Below are 15,217 nucleotides of genomic sequence, written 5' to 3' on the forward strand. Positions count from 1 at the left end.
ATCTTCATCTAGCTTCCAGGAATACAGTAGTGACCAAGAAGCAAAATCACTTTCCTTCTGGTGCTTACACAGTAAACACACCAAACTAATAATTCACTAAGTATTTTATATAATTTCAAGTAATGAGAAATGCTCTAAAGACTGAAGAAACAGTCTGTGGGAATAGAGAGGGCAATAGAAGATTTATTTTAAATACAGAAAAACTGGAAAGGACACTCTGAGGATGTGGCATTTAAGTAGAGACCTGAATTAAATGAAGGAATGAACTCTGGGAAGATCTGGAGGAAAAACATTCCAGACAGAGGTTACAGCAAGTCCAAAGGCTCTGTCATGCTTGAGGAGGACCAGGTAGGCCATTGGGAATGGAAAAGAATGATCAGGAGAGAGTGTGAAGAGGTAAGGTGAAGAAAGAGGGCTGGAGACAGAATAGGTGGTACTTTGTATGACAATGGTAAGTAATTTGGATTTTATTCTTAATGTGTTGGGCAGATATTGGATGAATTTGTAGAAGGGAGTGATCTTTTAAAAGATTACTCTCTAGTAAGTTCCAGAAGGTTACGTGTGTAGTTGAGATCACGGAGTGGATGGATTCAATTCAGTGGTTCCAGGCCAGGCTATGGAGCAGGTAAATGAGCTCAAAGAGAAGGGCATGAAGGCCCTGAGTGTGGGTAACATTGACAGTGCATTACAGTGCTGCTCTGAAGCAATCAGGTTATATCCCAGAACCATGGGCTCTACAGCAACCACTTGAAAGCCTGTGCCAAAAAAAGGAGAGTACCAGAAGGCTTATGAGGATGGCTGCAAAACTGTTGACCTAAGACCTGGCTGGGACAAGTGCTAGTTACCAAAAGCAGCAGCTCTTGAGGTCTTAAACAGGTTTGAAGAAGCCAAACAAACTTTTGAGGGGGGTTTAAAACATGAAGCAAATAACCCTCTGCTCAAAGAGGGTTAACAGAATATGGAGGCCCAACTGGTAGAGAGGAAATTCATGGACCCTTTCAACATGTGTAATCTGTATCAGAAGTTGGAGAAGAATCCCAGGACAAGGATGCTGCTTGGTGATCCTTACTACCGGAACCTGATAGAGCAACTACACAACAAGCCGTTTGACTTGGGCATGAAACTGCAAGATTCCCAGAACATGACCACTCTCATTGTCCTCCTTCAGTTGATCTGGATGAGGAGGAAGAGGTTGCCGTACCTCCTCCCAAAAAGGAGACCAAAACTGAGCCAATGGAAGGAGATCTTCCAGAGAATAAGAAGAAGGAACTGAAAGAAAAAAGAGTTGAGGAATGAAGCCCGCAAAACAGAAAGACTGGCGCCACCTTGGAGCATTATGACAGAGCAGAGGATCTGGACCCCACAACATGACTTTCATTACCAATCAAGCAGTGGTATACTTAGAAAAGGATGACTACAATAAATGCCAGGAGCTGTGTGAGAAGGCCATTGAGTGGGGAGAGAAAACCAAGAAGACTGTGGACAAATTGCCAAAGCTTATGCCCAAATTGGCAATTCTTACTTCACAGAAAAAAAGGAACAAAGATGCCATCCATTTCTACAACAAGTCTTTGGCAGAGCACTGAACCCCAGATGTACTCAAGAAATGCCAGCAGGCAGAGAAAATCCTGTAGGAGCAGGTGCAGTTGGCCTACATTAACCCTGACCTGGCTTTGCAGGAGAAGAACAAAGGCAATGAATGTTTTCAGAAAGGGGACTGACTACTCGCCTGCCCCACCTCAGGCCATGAAACATTATAGAGAAGCTGTCAAACAGGATCCACGAAATGCCAAATTATACAGCAATTGAGCTGCCTGCTACACCAAACTCCTTGAGTTTCACTTGGCATTCAAGGACTATAAGGAGGGTATCTAGCTAGAGCCAACTGTTATCAAGGGTTATACACAGAAAGCAGCTGCTCTGGAAGCAATAACGGACTACACAAAAGCCACGGACGTCTACCAGAAAGCGACAGAACTGGACTCCAGCTGTAAGGAGGACGCAGACGTTTACCAACACTGTGTAATGGACTGGTGTAACCAACATGACAGTACCAAGGACGTGAAGTGACGAGTCATTTCCGACCCTGAGGTACAGCAGATAATAAGTGACCCAGTCATGTAGCCCATCCTGGAGCAGATGCAGAAGGATCCCCAGGCATCCAGCAAACACTTTAAAGATGCCTGTAAAAACTCAGAAGATCCAGACGTTGATAGATGTGGGTCTGACGGCTATCCAGTGATGACGTGTTTCTTCCTCTTCCCTTCATTCTAACCAGACAGAGAAATTGGGAAGCACTGCAAGCAGCACAGAGCAGAAGGGAGAGAAGGGGGAAAAGAAGAACAACTTATCTCTATATCTTCATACATACCATTGTGGAAGATACAGAGACTTGTACTCAAGTTGCTCGTACAGCGCCGCCTCACGGCTCTCCCAGCACATGTGTGGTCTCTTCCCTGCTGCCTTCGGCTTCTGTTTCTCCTTGCCTTCCCCCTCAGTGTGTGTATCGGCTGCTCCCCATGGTTGGTTATTTTTATTTGGGGCAGTGGGCATGTATGGGGAAGGGAGAGTGTTCTCCCCAACCTCCAGTACCAACTGTCTTCACATTGTTAACTCCACGTCCCCTTCTCCAATAAAACAAGCCAGCCAGGCATGGTTTTATGTTTAAAAACAAGAAAAAAAATATATTGCTCTGGCTTCTGGGTGGAAAACTTAGTGGCATGGGGAAAGAGGGTAGAATAAAGGAAGCAAAAGAACAATTAGGAGAGTCATCTAAGGTGAAGAATCATGGTAGCTTGGTGTAGGATAGTAGCAGTGTAGATGATGAGACATGAATATTTTAAAGATCGAATTGAAAGAAACTTGCTGAGAAACTATATGTGGAGTGTAGGGAAAAGAGAGGTTCAATGATGACTACTAAGATTTGAGTCTGAGCAACGAGGCACAGTTGCAAGTGTTCTACATACACTGACAAATACAGTCCTCACAACAACTATGTGAATGTTACTATTATTATCATTTCTGATGTCCAAATTAGGGTTGTAAGACACAGAGAGGATAATAAATTGCCAAGGCTACACTGCTAGTAATTAGCAAAGCCAGGATTCAGAGCCACCTGGATTCAGAGTCATTATAACTTATACACTATTCTGAGATGAGATGCCTATTAAATATCAAGTGGTAATACGGAGGACTGTTGAATATACAAAATGCAGACTTCAGGAAAGAGGTCGAGACTGATGATATAAATTGTGAATCATTAGAACATAGATGATATTTAAGGCCATGAGACAGGATCAAATCTCCTACGGCACGAGCTGGCATACTTATTCTATAAAGTGTCAAAGAGTAAATATTTTCAGCTTTGGGGGCAAGATGGTCTCTGTCTCAGCTATTCAGCTCTGCAGTTGTACCTCCAAAGCAGCCACAGACAATAGTTAACAAATGGGCATGGCTGTTGTGATGGTTAGGTTCATGTGTCAACTTGGCCAGGTGATAGTACCCAGCTGTCTGGTCAGGCAAACACTGGCCTAACAATTGCTGTGAGGATGTTTGTGGCTGGTTTATTAAATCATCAGTCAATTGACTGCAGCTGTGACTGATGGCTCACCAAAGGGCGTGTCTTCCACAATGAGAGAATGCAATTGGCTGGATTTAATCCAATTAATCAGTTGAAGACTTATAAGCAAGACAGACAGAGGACCTTCACTTCTTCGGCTGCCCAGTGAAGCGTTTCCTGGGGAGTTCGTCGAAGTTGCTGGTTCGTTTCCTGAGGAGTTCGTCGGACATCTTCCTTGGAGTTGACAGTTTGCTGACTACTCTACAGAATTTGGAGTCATGCATACCCACAGTTGCATGAGTCACTTTTACAAATCTGATAGAGACACCTCTCATTGATTCTGTTTCCCTAGAGAACCCTAACTAATACAGGTGTGTTCCAAAACAACTTTATTTACAGAATCAGAGGATGGGGGCAGCTATGGCCTCCAGGCTTAGTATGCCTACTCAGTCCTTCAGAATGAATGTGGTTAGAGAAGTGAAAGATGGGTTAGTACTCAACCTAGGGGGAGCAGCCTACAAAGAAACCAGCAGTGGGGAGGGCAGGAGATGTCAGGGGTGGGATGAAAAACGGGGGTGAAGGTTGTTTCTGAAACTAAGAGAATAAAGAATAGTGATCTTAAGAGGCCAAAAGAGTGTGGCCAGAAGATGGAACTGGAATGAAAGAGGTGGAAGCAATGTTAGTCATTTACTCAAAGATCCTGATTTTATAGATGAGAAAACTGAGGCTCAATGGGAGGAAATTATTTGCCTGAAGTCATTTTTATTTTTTAATGGCACAGTCAGGAATACAATGTATTCTCCAAGGCATTCACTTTAAGAAATATTATATAATTTAGATTCAGATAAAATGAAAATTTTACCAACAATGTTACCACCCTGAATTACACTTGAGCACTTCATATTTGATTCAACAAATATTTGTTGCACACAACTTCCTGGTCTGCAAGTATATCCAAGACACAGAGCTAAAAAACATGGTGCTTGTCCTCAAGTCACAGTCCGAAGGGAAAGTAGAAAAGGAAAAAGATATTTTTAATAACTTGGGGTAAGATTTCAATGAAAACCTAAAATCCTCTGGCCATCAGGAACAATTTCCTGGGGGAGGGGATCCATAAAGTGCCTCCCTGGATCAAGTTATTGCCCCTTTATACTCCCTAGCTTTTTCTTCACCACAACACAATTTATCCTCTAATCACATGACTGACTTCATATTTACCCATCCCCTCCCCGCCTTATCTTCCCATGAGGTCACAAGTTCTGTGAAGCCAGAGCGCCAAATGGGTTGTGGTTACCTTTGTATGCCCTTCACATAACACAGAGTAAGTTCTCAGTAAATTACAGATGAGTGAATGAATGAAGGCATGAATAAATGACTCAATCAATCTAACAACCGATTGAAGGATGAATTGGAGGTACCCAGGCAAAGAAAGAATTTTGATATAGGCAAAGAGAATGGCTTAAGTCATGAAGGTAGTGGTATGGTACATGCAGGAAGTGACAGGAAGACCCGAATGTCTGAAGCAGAGAGTTGGGGTCAGAGAAATATTTATGAGTGCTTTACTGTGTGTCAGGCACTACTTTGCTGTGTGTCAGGCACTATCCTAAGTTCTTCACTGTAGTAACTCATTTAGTGCTCGTAACAACCTTTTGAGCCAAGCACTCCCTTTATAATCCTGTAAACTGAGGCCACAGCAGTGTTGAGAAACTTGCTCAAGGTTACAGAGTCAGTGAGTAACAAAGCTAGGATAGGAACCCAGTCCTTCAGTCCACTCTGTACAGATGAGGCTTGAGAGAGGGCAATGACCTACCACTTAAGGTCCTATAAAAGCCACATTAGGAGCTTGAATTTTAGTTAAGTGGATTACTGGAACCCATTCAGTGTGAGAGTGACTTGGTCAGATTTCCTTTAAAGATAGATTTGAAGGTGTAAAAGACTAGAGATGCAATATGTCAGTTGAGTGATGATGAGAAGCTAGGAATTGTAAATGAGGAGATGGATTTCCAAAATACTCATGGAGCAAAATTGACACTCTGGAGAGTGAAGAATAGAAATAGGATGAGTCAAGGATGATAACTTGGAATGATGGTTGAAGTGACTGGATGGATGGGAAGGCCATTAACAGAGACAGGGAATCCAGGAAACAAAGGTAGTTAGGGGAAGATGATGCATTTAGATTAGCTTATGTTAATTTTGAGGTGCCTTGGGGCATTCACATGCAGATATCCAAAAGGCAGTTGAATATTTAAGTCTGAGACTCTGGGAAGAGGTCTCTGCAAAAGCTAAAAGTTGAGAGTCATCAGTGTACAAGTAGCAGTTAAGACATGAGAGCTATGAGATTGTTTTTGTCAAATTTACATGCATGACTATTACCTGTCAGGGCCCAAACAACTTTAGAAGCCCAATTGTTGAAAACCTTCCACTGGGGCCTGCGTTGTTAGCTGAATCTGCAAAATGAAAGATGACAAAGTAGCTCTGTTGGTATCACTCTCTAAATGTGTCCCCAAAGGAAATAAGCAACAGAGTCTGCCTTTGCAAATGCCCAAAGAAAAGCAAAAATAAAATATAAATGAAACTCCTCCCCCCCAAAAACACATAAACAATGTCCAAGAGAAATTGAATTCAGATGGTTTTCCAGCACTCTACTGTAGGAATTTAGGTTGCCTCAGTTTGCCCCAACTCAGTGTGTTTGGTTGTCACTTCTAACACCTTTATATATATGGCACTGAGATAGGGCCTTGGGGAGACTTAATTAATGTTTCCAGCTGTGCAGAAATTTCCAAGCCTCAGGCATTGAAGAGGAATATTCTAAATGGTAAGCAAAGCTGTCTTCATCCATTCAAACTTCCTAGCGCTTGATCTTTCTCAGCTCAGGGAAGTTTTTGGATTTGAGTGAAAACGGAGCAACGTTTAAACCTTTATCAGCCTTCTGTGACTTACTTCTTTTCAGCCATTTTCAAGGGTGAGTCTTCCAATCAATTCTTAAGTATCATGCAATGAAGAAGAAAAGTGTGTCTCTCATAGATCTGTCCTGTAACTGGTACAGAGGATGCAGGAGTTTGCTTCCTACAGCTTTGATCAGATGGCTTTGACCCTTGTGCAAGTTTGCTAACGCAGCAGAATGGGGTGGATCACAATAACATATTTCCTGTCTTAGGCTCAATATACTTTTCAAGTCACACTCAGTTTCCAAGAGGCCACCTTAGAGTAAAAGAACACAGGAGTTTGTAATCAAGAGATGGGTTTGAGTTCCAATATAATACTCATTTGCTGTATGGTTTTGAGGAAGCCATTTAATCACTTAGGATCCCTGTATTGTGTTTAGTAAACCATGAACAGTGCAATACTCCAGCCTTACTACTGAATCTCTTATAGTTAATGCTGCCTAGAAAACCACCCCCAGACTCAGGAACCTAAAACAACAATAATTTATTATTATAGTTCATGAAATTGCAGGTAGACTGAGGACCCTGCTTAGACTTGGCTTGGCTGGGAGGGGTTAGTGAGATAGCTCTGCTCTGTGCATCTCTCATCCACCTCCTAATGCCAACAGGCTAGCCTGGGAAAGTCCCTCTGGTGAAGCTAGCTGAAGTACAAGAGCACGTGAGGAAATACACAAATTCTCTACAGGTCTAGGCACAGATCAGGCAAAGGTTCACTCCAGCCTCATTCCAAAGAAGTCACACGGCCTGAGTCAGCACTGCAGAGTCACATTTCAAAGGGGATGCAAAACAGGAGAGGTATAATCTACCAGGCCTACCCTTTAGAATAACAGTTAAAATACAGAAGCACTTTGCTGAATTAGAAAGACTATGCAAAATATAATGTATATCATTAATCAGATTTCGAAGAATTATCATTAATCAAATTTGTATACTTACCTTTTACCCAGACTTCCAACAAATACACAAAAAATCTAATTTTAAGATCTACACAATTTGTTCTGTTTCAGAAGTAGAATAAATAAGCTTTCATCATCATCATAACACCTTGAATTTATATAAAAGAACAAAAAAAACACTTGGTTTTAAAACAAAATTTTATGTTTTTAAGTAGGCCAATGTAAGGTTGCAGATAGCTGTACAAAGGCAATCTTGTTATCTTCTGTGTCCATTAGTAAATTACCTGGCTGACACCTGCTGCTGAAGAATTATCACCTTTCTTAGTTTAACCACATTTTTAAAGGGAGGGGTTCATTAATGGTTTTTTTTTCTTTCGTTCTTATTTTGTACTGCAATCACAGGTGTGATAAGTGTAATTCTCTCCACTTTGGAATCCCTGCATCACTCCGCAGACAGGCACTTTTACCCCAGTCAGCATGGTTCATCACTCAGAAGCTAGTGTACCCTCCCTCCCAGAGCTTTTATCTGCAAAGAGAGTTCAATCCTGTCATTCTCTGTGCACAGAAGAGCTCATGAAAGGATAGAGTATCATAGATAGAAATAGGTCGCACATTTCTAAAGTTAGAAATTCAAATTTCTATCCCTATTCACAGCTTGCTTATCTAGCATCCTATTTGGTTAAATGTGTTCTTTCTTTTTTTATTCTAATTAACGAGTCAGCCTATGATCCAATCAGAGAATATCTATGTCTTTATTTTGGATTTTTTAAATTCCTTTCCTGCTCTCTCAGCCTGCCTTCCTGGGTACTGAGGAATAGATTTGGGCACTTTTTAGTCCCCCACACCATCCAATTCCTTTTGAGGGTGGCCTTGGAAACCAGCCAGATCTCATTGTTATCCTTCTGTCAATTACAAATGTGCCAGACACCCAAAGCATTGGGGAGGAAGTGCAATTATTAGAAACTACCCAAGAGAATTTGCCCAATGTCATCCCTGACTTGCCAGGCGACCTTTGGAAAATCAGATGCATAAAAGAAGGATGATAAATTGTCCTCTAGGCCAATCATGCAAGTAAATAAAACCACCAAAGATGGAAAGAAATTAGAGCAAGGAGAACTCCAAAGAAAGCAATTTTTGTTCATAGAACAATTGTCTCCTAATACAAAGAGAACCTACTTCAAATAATGGCTAAAGCCCTTCCCCAGATATTGATCATAATGTACCACCCCAGCCCTATTCATGTATGTTAATCCCAAATGCGTTCCTCCTGCCAAAAAAAACCATGTCTCTAACACCCATTCTTTCATTTTTGGTAAAGCACTGACAGTTTTATAAAGCAAATTCTGAAATCCCTGATCCCAATGCCAGGAAAACATTTGTTTCCCCTTGGATGTAGGACAGTGTTGATCAGAGTAAGAACAGAAGTGAGAATGTAGTTATGCTAGGCATCGACAGATAAAGCAACCCCTCTTGTATGTCTGGGGTCCTCCACTGAAGGAACTATATTTTCAGAATATGTATCAAAGAGGGGAATTCTTCATCACCAGAAGGTTTTTCCTTTTCAGAGCCCATGCTACTGAGATACTTTGAACTATTAAAAGAGTTAAATGAGAAGAAATGCAATATGAATTGTGCACCCAATGTATCATTTAATGAGCAAGAAAATGACTTGGTAATTAAATTCAAATAAGAAGTGAAGGGCACTGGCTGTAAATCTCTAGTATGGACAGAGGCAATCTGGGGCTCATTGTACATTGTTCTCAAAAGACCTTGGAGAACTTAAAAAAAAAAAGTCATTGTGTGTTATCAACAAGGCATTATCCAATGATAATAGGTCATTCATGTTACCAGACCTTCATCTTTCATATATGTGTATATAAATATAAATTTAAAGATATAAATAAATATATATCCATATATATTTATATGTTTGTATATCTCCTTCAATAAAACCATGTGCACATCATTCATATATAAAAAAAGCAGTCAGTTATCAAAGGAGAAACAGGTCCAATCAACAACAGATAAAAGGCACTGCAGTTTTTCTATCAGCTGAAACAAAGATTAAGCAGTGTTTGACAGTTCTCCTCCATCCCAAGTTCAGAGACTCAGAAGACCCATTAGCCATTATACTCATGGCTAAAATTTATTACAGCAAAAGTTATAGAGTAAAAGCAGCAGGAGAAAGAAAGGGATCAGGTGAAGTCCAGAGAGGTCAGGCACAGAGTCCCAAATCCTTCCCTATCCAGGACCACACAGGATGTGCTTTCTCCCTAGCAGCAAAATACATAAGCAAATGTGGAATTTCTCTGCCCATGGAAGCCCATTTGAGTCTCAGGGTCTGACACTTTTCACAGAATCTGGTCATATCAGTACATGCTGCTTGTCACCAGCCATGGAAACTGAAACTCAGGAACCAAACTATAAAACCATGTGCACATTATCAGTTCTGATGTTTGTGCAAAGCAATCCTAGCAGGCTAATATGGCATGGTCCATTGCTTCAGGTGTAAGAAAACAGAATCAACTGCCATTCACATAAAGAACCTTCCAAAGGCTACATTCCCAGGGCATTGGGCAAAGATTAATCATGGTTCCAGGTTCCTTTAACCAGACCTTCTGTGTTAGCTCTTTGCTCACAGATGGGCACCACGAGTGAGACCTACGCACTCATCAGTGGCAGGGACAACCCCGAAAATCCTAAAATTCTAATAAGGTGAGCTTAGAAATATAGCTGGATTAGAATAAGGTCTGGACCAATACACAAAACTGGCATAAATAAGTCACTGAGGAAGACATGAAGAAAGATCAACCATGGATCTTCTGTTGGCTGATGAATGGCAAGACAGTCCCACCGAATGCAATAAATCCTTTTGCATGTGTTACTGTAAAAGATTACATAGCAAGGAATCTGCTGCCTTGCTTAAAACCCTCCGATTGCCTCCATTATACCTAGAATAAATCCAGTTCTGGCCTTCCAGTCTGGTATGATTTTCCTCCAGCTTCTCTCTAACATATCCTGGTGTCCTTTTTCTCTCACTGACTACACCCTGGTACCCTTTCATCTCTGTTCCCCACACATGGCAAGCTTGTTTCCCACCTTGAAGCCTGCACACAAGCTACTCCCTCTGCTCTTTTTCTTGTCCTTTTCTTGGCTGGCTCTTACTTATCTCAAACTTCTCAATTTAAGTGCCACCTCTGCAGAGAAGCCATCCCTGATAAGACAACCAAAATAGTCCCCCATCCCCAATCTCTTAATTCACCCAGTTTTATTTCTTTTTTGCACTCATCTTCACTTGATGCTTTCTTACTTTACTGTGACTGCTTCTTTTGTTTTTTCTTTTCTGTAACTAGAATGCAAGCTCTGTGTGAGCAGACAGCTTGTCTATGTTGCTGCCAGTTTGATCTCTGTTAGTAGCTGGCTCATATTAGGTACTCAGTACATATATGTTGAAATAATAAAGTCCTTCACAGCCTAATTTTCAAGTCTATTTCTGAGACCATTTCAGACCTTGTAGCACTGCATCCAATCCTCTGAGTGACATATTGAAATGATTGAATCAATGTGACTCAAATTGTGGTTTCTGGATCATTGCCTTAGAATTACCTGTTTGTCTTGTTAAAAATGTAGATTTCTGAATTCTACTCCCTGAAATTCTTATCTAATATATCTAACTGGTGCTCAGAAAATTGCATTTTAACATGTTCTTCAGTGATTCTTATACCCACCAAAATCAAAGCCCATCTTTAAATTATGTAGTGCCTGTATGCACAGGGATAAGTCTAAATGTATAACAGCTATTGGTTCCAAGACAGAATAAGCAGGGTTCTTTTTTGAAGGGCATTACTTCAGTATAGACAGTAAGCTCCTCATGGAGCTTCCTAAGGTGGGGACATTGTTCATTCATGTTTATATCTCCAGCATGTGACACAGTGTTTGATAACTATTAATACTAGATATCAAAACTTAAATACGTAAGTGAATAAATGAATACATGAAGAATGAATGATGTTCTAAGAAACTTTTGTTCTTCTGAACTCTGTTCTGATCTGATTGGGGGACTCAGCTAGAAAGCTGTGTTTCAGAAAAAGCAGTAATGAAGGGAGGTTTCCTTTTTAAACTTAGGAGGTTTCATCCTCTCAGGATTAACCTTCTCCCAAATTAGGAGAAATGATCTAAACCCATGGTGAGAACTTGGCATAATTCACTTCCTTCTATCCTAGACATTAACCCTTTTTAAAATTAACAGTCCATCAGGCACTTTTCCATATGCCAGTGACACAGCAGTAAACTAAATAGAAATTGCTGCCCTCATGAATCTACCACTCTAGAAACAAAAGAAACTATATCCTTATAAGTTGCACATTCTTCTCTCTGCCTCAACCACTCCATTCTTATAGTAGTTTACACCAGTATGTGGGATAACTTTGTTTCTGCTAATCATTCTCAACATTTGGAACTTGTGTATATAAAACAGGTAAAGAAATAATCTTGAAAAGAAAAAATAAAATACTGAGTAGCCTTTGCTTAAATCTTCACAAAAGCCTCTGGTTTTATCTCAAAATAAGGGCCACCAATGTATTGCTTGCTGGATTTGCTTAGCAGAAGCACAACAGGAAAATTCCTTGAGCAGGGAAAACAGCTGGTTTGCCAAATCTGCACATTTGGCTGTTCAAGTGGCTCTATTGGTAGCTTCAGGCTAACAATATTTTTTCCCGACAATTTACATGCTGCTCCAGCCCAAGGTGCCTGCAATGAAGTCTATGCATGTACACAGTTAGAAAAGAGCTTGGCTCCCAGCCCTGGTCAGAACTCTGCTATGAAAAGGGAATTCACACTGGTCGGTGGTAAGGTTGTGCCTTTTCAGCACAGATTGGGTATTCAAGGCCCACTGTTTTATTTGGCATATTGTAAAAAGTAATGTTAGTAATCCATATTGTCTGCCTTAATATCATCATCCATATTACAGTATCATGCCTACCTAGGTCATTTTGTAATCCAGAATCCCACATGCACATTAAGACAGAGAGAAAACTGCAGGACAGTGTTGCGTACAAATTGTGCTGAGGGGCAGGGAATCCCTCCTCTGTTCCTCTTCAGACAAAGCATTTTAATTCCTTTGTTTTTTTTTCTTAAGGAAAAAAAAAACAAATCATTTACTTGGATCTCCAAATTTCCAACTGCTTGAAATGGCAGATTTCATCAAACTAATTAAAATTTCTTGGTGGCTAATCACTTTGGGGGCTTAGTTAACATCTGTAAAATGCTTTAATAGAATTTTAATGTTATCTTATTTTACTCTAAAATGGAATTAAATATGTGTACTTGAAACCGAAAATGAGAATGGTATATGATGTTTTAAGGCTTGCATTCCGTTTTGCTAAACAATTGATTTCACATATTAGCCTTTCGTCCCAGGATACAATGTGTAAATGTATCACAGTGAGATATAAGCTGGGCTAGAAAATGATTGAATTTACAGAAATTCTCTAGGGTGGTAAGAATCTATAACATACATTAAAATTCAGGGATTGTAAAAGCAATCTGAATTAGTTTATCTATCTTTAAATTGTCAGAATGACAAATTGTGTACTGATACAAATGATTTTTTTTTTATTTGAAATAATCACAAACTTACAGAAAAGTTGCCATACAGTAAAAAAGAGAACATTTTCTAAACCATTTGACTGTAAATTGCTGATCACCTAGCATCCTATAAACAAAGATATTCCCCTACATCACCATCATACAAAAATGAAAAGCAGAAAATTGGCAGGGATACATTACTGGCATGTAATCCTCAGATCCCAGTTGCACATATTGTCCTAATAATTGTTCTTTTTAGTCAAAGGATCCAGTTTAGAATCACAAGCCACATTTAGTTGTGATTTTTTTTTAACATCTTTGAGTGTGGAGCAGTTGCTTTTCCTTTCCCTGACTTTATAACCTTGACAGTTTTGAAGATCACAGGCCAGTTATTTTTGTTTGTTTTTTTTTAATTAAATTCAGTTTTATTGAGATATATTCACATACTATACAGTCATCCATGGTGTACAATCAACTGTTAACAGTACCATCTTACAGTTGTGCATTCATCACCGCAATCTATTTTTTAATATTTCCCTTACATCAGAAAGAATCAGAATAAGAATGAAAAATAAAAATAAAAAAGAACCATCCCCCCATCCCACCCTATTTTTCATTTAGTTTTCTGTCCCCATTTTTCTGCTCATCCATCCATACACTGGATAAAGAAAAACACAGGATTTTCTTGTAAGCTACATTGTTATACAATTGTCTTCAAGAATCAAGGCTACTGGGTTGGAGTTTGGTAGTTTCAGGTATTTACTTCTAGCTGTTCCAATACATTAAAAGCTAAAAACTGTTATCTACATAGTGCGTAAGAATGTCCACCAGAGTGACCTCTCGGCTCCATTTGAAATCTCTCTGCCAATGAAACTTTATTTCATTTCATTTCGCATCCCCCTTTTGGTCAAGAAGATGTTCTCAATCCCACGGTGCCAGGTCCACATTCATCCCCGGGAGTCATATCCTGCGTTGCCAGGGAGATTTACACCCCTGGGAGTCAGGTCCCATGTAGGGGGGAGGGCAGTGAGGTCACCTGCCGAGGTGGCTTAGCTAGAGAGAGAGGGCACAGGCCAGTTATTTTATAGACTGTCTCTGAATTTGAGTTTGGGTAATGTTTCCACATGATTAGATTTAGGTGATGCGTCTTTGGCGGGAATATCCGTGAAGTGTGGCTGTCCTCTTCTTTGCATCCTTAGCACATGATTTCTAATTATATTTTTCTCTTTCTTCATTTTGATCACTTGATTAAGATGTTGTCTGCCAGGTTTCTCCACTGTAAAAGTTTTCTTTTTCCCTTTGTAATTAATGATTATTTCATTGGAAGGTAGTTAGAAATTGAATAAAGAACTCATTCTTCATAAAACTTTCAGTTAATTCATTCATTTATATCTGTATGGACTCATGGTTTTATATTTTATTCAATAGCCAATAATCTATTGCTGTGTTTATTTATTTTAATGCTATGTTTTCTCCGACTTGGCCAAAGGGAACAGCTAGTTGGCTTCTGTACTCTTTTGACATATTTTTTAGTGCTTCTTTGTTTCCTGGCATAATATGTTCCAGGATCATTTTGACTTTCCCTACCTCAGCCCTGGAAACAGTCATCTCTCCAAGGAGCCCCAGAATGATATATAAAAGCCAGTATCTGGGTACTAAGTGTGCTCATTGTTATTGGTGAATCAGTGTTTCCAGGCTGTCCAATGAATGGAGTTAGCAATATATGTATGTATGTACAAAGTACGTTCATATTTACATCTATAGTTATTTCTATATCTATCACACATATGTTGAAAAACATGAATTCACACCAAAACTTCAAAATCCATTCCACCACCATAGAGTTCAAAAGAGAGTTAAAAAATGTGGTAACATATATTTCTCTGCATCCTTACCAACATGTTATTTTTCATTTTTTAAATGATAGCCATCCTAGTTGGTGTGAAGTGCCCCATTATTTTTAATTTATTTACTTATTTGAGCAAGCTCCCTGTATATAAGTAATATCCTACCTCTGCCACCACCCTTTTCCTAACATGAATGTTTTCTTCACCCTACTTGGTCTTAGGGCATCCTATGCTCGACCTCCCTCTAGGTGAACACCCAGTTCACCTCAACTGGGCCCTAATGCCCTCACCGCACCCCCCTTCTGCACAGATGCCCTTCTAACCCCAGTCATGTTCAACATGCCCTACAGAGTAGCCCTCCTACATAGGCCTCCTATTCACCTT

General features: G+C 39.9%; 1 pseudogene; it reads left to right on the plus strand.

The window, feature by feature from the left end:
* The first annotated feature begins 616 nt into the window (after window positions 1-616).
* Window positions 617-2,242, plus strand: LOC119529173 (annotated as a pseudogene).
* The last annotated feature ends 12,975 nt before the right edge of the window (window positions 2,243-15,217 follow it).

This window comes from Choloepus didactylus, chromosome 1 (genome assembly GCF_015220235.1).
Source record: "Choloepus didactylus isolate mChoDid1 chromosome 1, mChoDid1.pri, whole genome shotgun sequence".
Classification (NCBI taxonomy): domain Eukaryota; kingdom Metazoa; phylum Chordata; class Mammalia; order Pilosa; family Megalonychidae; genus Choloepus; species Choloepus didactylus.